We start from the raw sequence: 6,296 nt of genomic DNA, 5'->3' as shown, positions 1-6,296 counted from the left end.
AAATTTATGTAAAATCACCAATAATAACTTGTGAAGCCCAAAGTAACTTTTCTAAACTATTTGTAATAAATTTAAAAAATGTTTTAGAAGAAAGAGTGGGGAGGGTGGGTACAGCTCAGTGGTAGAGTGCATGCTTAGCATGCACAAGGTCTTGAGTTCAATCCCCAGTACCTCCGTTAAAAAAATTTGGTGTGGGGAGGGTCTAGCTCAGTGGTAGAGTGTGTGCCTAGCATGCACAAGGTCCTGGGTTCAATCCCCAGTACCTCCATTTAAAAAAATTTATAAATAAATCTAATTACCTCCCCACTCCCCCCAAAAAGAAAAAAATTTTAAAAAAAGAGTAAATTTTCTATTTTCTCTCTAGAGAAGACTACACAATTGTTATTATATGAAGAGTTAGTCAAGAAGTATAGAGCCAAAAACTATGGGGCAAGAAAGTATTATAGAGAAGTATCAGGCAAGCAATTAATAAGAATATGATATTACATTTATGGATTTTGTGATACTTGTGTTATTAGTTAACTTTGCCATATTTGTAATGTGTTGTCCTTTCTTCTCTGTCTGAAGAAACATTCACTTTTATACCAAATTTTAGATTCCTCATTTTGTATTCTTTTTCCTAAAGAAGCCCCTTCCTCCCAATTACATGTGCTAAGTCCCACAAAACCAGGATCTGCCCATGTTAATACACAGTCTTGGTTGACATGTCTTGTTCGTCAGTGTTGAAAGCCAGCTGCACACAGGCAATGTGGTAGGAGCTTTATGTACAGAGTTACAGTGGGAAGAGCCCTCCACTGGAGTTAGGGGTGCGGGAGTCCAGTCCCAGCTCTCCCAGAGAGAGCCGTGTGCCACTAGCAAGTCCCTTCCCCTCTTCAAACTTGATTTCTCCCTAAGTCAAATGAGGAATTTGGATTAAATAAGTTCTAAAGCTCATCTTCACTTGACAATTTTATAGTTGAATAATATTGCCACCATCTAGCTGTTTCCAGTCTCTAGGAGTTTATGACCTTGGAGAGTCAAGATTAGCCTTTGGTTTGCTGTGATAGGCTGTGTTGATGTTTGCTGGTAGCTCTGTTCCTTTGTCTCACAGGTTGGTTTACATCTTGAGCCAAATAAGCCTCATTTCTGATTGCTGACTGTTCCTAATCCAGCGGGAGTTGCCACACCTAATAGCTAGATTGACATCTGGGTCTCATTGATCTGACAAGTCCCTCCCAGGGGACCTGTGTCAAGATACACTCCTGCCTGGCAGTCTGGGGCATGATTCCATGACTTTGTTTTCATAGATCCTAACTGCTAATAGAACATTCTATTTGACGTTTTAACTGTGCTGAGGGGATCCTCCAGTACGCTGGCTATGATTTCTGCCCCAGAGATAATGCTTACTGATAATGCTTACTATTGACGTGACATTGCTCTGTTGTTCTTTGGTTTGCTGGGAAACCATCTTCCATGTAAATGCCAAAGACACATTTTCCACCAACCAACTAATGTTCATCCTCTGTTGGAAGATGAGCTTCAGTTGACACTTCTGTTTTTATTTTCATGTCTAAGTTAGTTAATGGCCATTTTATTCATTATTCATTTATTGATTTGATTCACATCTCTATTTCCACCTCAAGGATTTGAGTTGGATTTCTGAATTCAATAGGGAATTTTGGCTACATCAAAATGACAGTGTTTGAAACTGGCAAGATCATAATTATATTTGGGTTTGATTTTGGTTTCCAAAGATAACTTAAGAAGGTGTCAACATCCCTTAATAAGGTCAGTTACATAAGCAGGTAATTAGTTTGCGAACAGAATGTCAACATTGATAAAAGCTGCTAAGTTGGTTATTTTTAAAGGCGTTTCCGCTGTGGCACATACCTTTTAAATAAGAACTCTTGTCTGCTATGACTGTTTTTGAAGATTACACATAAGTTAGTTAAATGATTCATTCCCTACCTCCCTCAATAAATATTTGCTAAGGCACTAGATGAGAAGCTGTTGGCCACTTCGCAGAGATGATGCAGTTCGTCTACAGATGGGGGTTAGTATGAAGAAGATGGAAGTTACAGGTCAGCTTGACCCAGAAAAAGAAACCCTGCCTTTGAAGTTCCACCCCAAAGATGGGCTGCACAGGTCATTATCGGTGATTTTACATATCTCCTCCTTGAAGATAGATGGTGTTGATCCCTGCTGGCTTGGCAGGCACTAACGGAGTAATAGAAACAATGGCTCAACCCCAGCACGGTCCTTTTGGGAGCCAAGAGACATTGACTGTATTTAGTGAAGAAAGTGGTCACTTGGTTGCTGCTGCAGAGGGTAACCAGCCATTGGGTTGAGTTACAAAAGCAATAAAATGGTGGAAATTGCAGGGAGCAAACAGCACAAACTGTATGGTCATATATTAGTCTATTTTTTTCTATCCCTATATAGATGGGCCAAATTACTAGTATTAATGTAACCATGTAGGAAGTGTCCTGGACATCTTACTGACTAATTAATCCAACCACTCCATCATTCAAACATTAATTTTTACTGAGCACCTTCTATGCACTAGGCCTTTGCTAGATGTCGAGGACTCAAAGATGAATAAACTGTATGGAGGTCAGTGTAAGGAAACAGATAACTAAATCAACACTACAATACAATTTGGAAAGCACAATGACAGAGTACTGAAAAGCATCTAATTCATGCTGGTGAGGGAGTGGTGAGCACAAAGAACTCTAGGAGAGGAAACGTGGCCAAAACTGCCAGCAGCCTCCCCAGCCGCCACTTCCCTTGTGCATACTTGCCAGTAGAACCTTAACTTTGTTCTACATGAGGCAGAATGCACTCACAGAATAGGGACTTCTCCCTCAGGCACAGATAAACCATAGTATGCTTCACCCTCTGCCAATGATTGGTAAAGGGTGAGCTAGTGACCTGGACTTACTTAATGCGACCAGAAGGGAAAGTCTGCTGGGAAAGATTTTCTCCTCCGATGAAAAAGAAAGATGTCCAAGAAAAATCCCCTTTTTCTTTCTGCCTTTGGATGTGATTTTGTGTGGATCTGATGTTTGGAGTCAAGGTACACGTTTTGAGATCACATGGGGAAAGCCAAGACAAAGAAAAGGCAGCCTGGAGCTCAGCTGCTAAATTAACTAGCTCTGGAACTGCAGGGGGATAACCAACCTCTAAGTGATGCTGTGTTAAATACCTAGTTTGAGATTTTGTTGATTGAAGCTGAAAACATCCAAACCGATACAGAAGTCCTCCTGAAGGAAGCACTGATCTGAGTCTTGCAGAATGTGTAAGACTTAACCAGACAAAGAACTGGGTGAAAGGGGTTCCTGGCAGAGACAGGCACAAAAGGCACTCTTCTGGGGACAGAGTAGTACATCTGGGGAACCACAAGCACTACAGCATGGCTGTAGCAAGAGATGGGGCTGGAGAGAAATGCAAAACCTTGAGAAGCAGCTTACCTGTATCCTAAAATAACCCAGGGGCCATTGAAGATGTTGCGTAGGTTTGCATTTTACAGAGATGACTCTGGTGGCCACAGAGAGGACAGATCAGAGGGCTGGGGATGAAACAGAGAGCATGCAGGATAATCCCAACAAGAAATGGAAAGCGTGGTGGTGAAGGGGATGCCAAGGAGGGGCAGGTTTGAGAGATGTTAGGGGAGCAGACTCCACAGATCTTGACACCTGATTGAATGTAGGGGGAAGACATGAGGAGGTAAATGGCCAACCCCTGGGTTTCTGGTGGGTGTCTAGAGGGAAAGTGGCTCTGGCCATTGAGACAGAGAATTAACAAGGTGGTTCGGAGACTGGGGGAAATAGCTGGCAAGCATGTTATGGGTTGGGGGTATGGGGATAATAAATTCACCTTGAGTATATTACATTTGAGAATTTCCAGTGGGCAGTTTCATATGTTAAGACTGAAGCCAAGTGCTCTGAAGAGAGGCCTCACCTGGAGTGGTCTGAGGGTCCTCAGCAAAAAGATGCTGTTGAAACCTTGTGAGCAGATGTACAATGCGTAGACAGAGATGGGAAAGCTGTCTCTAGTAACACACAAGTCTAGAAGCAAAGAAGAGGAAAAAGTAAGAAAAAGTGGGGCAAAAGAGGCAAAAAGACATAAAGCAGAGAAACAGAAGGAAAGTCAGGAGAAAATGGTACAATGAAAGCAAAAGGAAGATTGTTTCAAGAAAAGAGGAAGGTCAATGCAGCCAAGTTGCAGAGAAATGTCAAGTAAGATAGATACTGTGAAAAACCCGGAAGGTATTGAAGAGGGGAACTCATAACCGCCTTTAAAAAGCAGTTTCAGGGGAACGGTGGGGGTAGAAACAGGTGGGGATGGAGTGGGAGGTAAGAATGTGGGGACTGACGTATACATAAATCACGGGTTATTGAACTTGGCTGCACATTGAAATCACCCAAGTCTCAGCCCCAGAGAGTCTAATTTAATTGGTCTGGGGAGTGCCCTGGCCACGAGGAGTATCACATTCTCCAGGAGACTTGATTATACATCAGAGTTAGAGAACAACTGCTGCAGACTGCACTTGGGGAAGCGCCGCTGTGAGGCGGGAGGAGGGCTGATGTGCTGGGAGACGCAGGCGAGCGGAAGCTATCCCAGGCTGAGAGAGTAAGAAAAGACTGAGACTGAGACACAAATCAAAGATTCAGCTTTTGATGGGAAGAAGTGCAGCGGGTCTTCTGTGAAGGGAGAGGATGCCGTAAGAATGCGTGGGGGTTCGTCACTTCAAGGAGAGGAGGGGGTTGGGGGAGACCGCTCTTCTGACTCTACTATTTCTCTTTTTCCAGGTTGGGCTCCTCAGGGACCAGGGAGCTGCCATTTGTGTGACAAATCCACTGATGTGTATTTTCTCGTTTACACCCATCCCTCCTTCCGTGTTTATTACTCGCAATTCCCCCTACACGGCAACCTCCAGTGGGGCGGGGACCTCATCTGCTTTGCTCACCATTGGATGTCCAGTGGCAGACTTACTGCCTGGACTCTAGTAGGTGCTCATTAAATATTTGTTGGCTGAATGAGTGATTTATTCATTCATCTTGGTATGCTCAGTGGCGATCACTGGGATGCTCCAAAATGCGTCAAAACAAATAAGCCGGAGGCTTGCCACAAGCATCACACCACACCCACTTCTTACTTGATTCAGAGCCTAAAATCTGAAAATGAAGACCAGCGGCCATTGCACAGCCCAAACCCCAACATTGCCTGTGAATTGACCTGAGCGGGCTGGTCACCTGGAGAACTGACTGGAGAAGGGAAGGAGAGTTGGAGTGGGAAGCAGCTGTTTGGGAGGGTGAATGGAGCAAGGATAATTCCAAATAATGTGGGCACAGAGGTGCTTGCGAAGAGGTCTTCCATTTTTTCGGCCAGCTGACCAGCTGGCTCATACTTGTGTTGGTACAAGTAGCAGGAAGAAGCAGATTAACAAAATCCAGTGTCTCTGCTCCCCTCATTGGGCTGGCATGTGCCTTCTTGGAGGGTTGTCTGAACTTGTTGATCTGTCTCTCCCTGATAGGAAGCAAGCCCCACGAGGGCAGGGATTCTGTCTGTTTCATTTTCTGATGTATCCTCAGCCCCTACATCAGCATCTGGCCCACAATGCTCACTGAGTGAACCAACATTCACATCGTGGCCTGGCTGCTATTCTAGGCCACCGTGGGTGTCCTGCTCTCCACTCCCGCAGCTCCAGAGCACGGTCATCACCTGCTCCATCGTGATGCTGGGTGTGTGCACCTTCTCGAGATTCTGGACTCCACAGGGAAGAGATTTTGTCTGATTGCTTTCGGTACTATCACAGTCCTGAGCACATAAAGCATTAATTGAATATTGTCTTATTTGCTGCAACATGGATGGAGATCGTCATTCTAAATGAAGTAAGCCAGAAAGAAAAATACCACATGATATCACGTTTATGTGGAATCTTAAAAAAGACACAAGTGAACTTACTTACAAAACAGAAACAGACTCACAGACATAGAAAACAAACTCATGGTTAACAGAGGGGTAAGCAGATGGGAAGGGATAAATTGGGAGTTTGGGATGTGCAGATACTAACTACTATATATAAAATAGATAAACAACAGGTTTCTACTGTACAGCACAGGGAACGATATTCAACATCTTGTAGTAACCTATAATGAAAAAGACTATGAAAAGGAATATGTGTATGTACATGTATGACTGAAACACCATGCTGTGTACCAGAAATTGACACAACATTGTAAACTGACAATACTTCAATTAAAAAAAAAGTTGCCTTTATTCATTCAAAACTATTGGCTGAGTATTGCTAGCTC

At 43.5% G+C, this 6,296-nt stretch overlaps 1 long non-coding RNA gene across 1 annotated transcript; it reads left to right on the top strand.

Annotated features, from left to right (window-relative positions):
• Positions 1 to 2,604: 2,604 nt before the first annotated feature.
• LOC141574977 (uncharacterized) lies at positions 2,605 to 5,018 on the top strand. Its single transcript, XR_012502157.1, has 2 exons — positions 2,605 to 4,702; positions 4,791 to 5,018. It is a non-coding gene; the product is annotated as an uncharacterized LOC141574977 (long non-coding RNA).
• Positions 5,019 to 6,296: the final 1,278 nt, after the last annotated feature.

This window comes from Camelus bactrianus, chromosome 25 (assembly GCF_048773025.1).
Source record: "Camelus bactrianus isolate YW-2024 breed Bactrian camel chromosome 25, ASM4877302v1, whole genome shotgun sequence".
Lineage (NCBI taxonomy): Eukaryota > Metazoa > Chordata > Mammalia > Artiodactyla > Camelidae > Camelus > Camelus bactrianus.
This window is presented reverse-complemented; position numbering and strand designations above follow the sequence as displayed.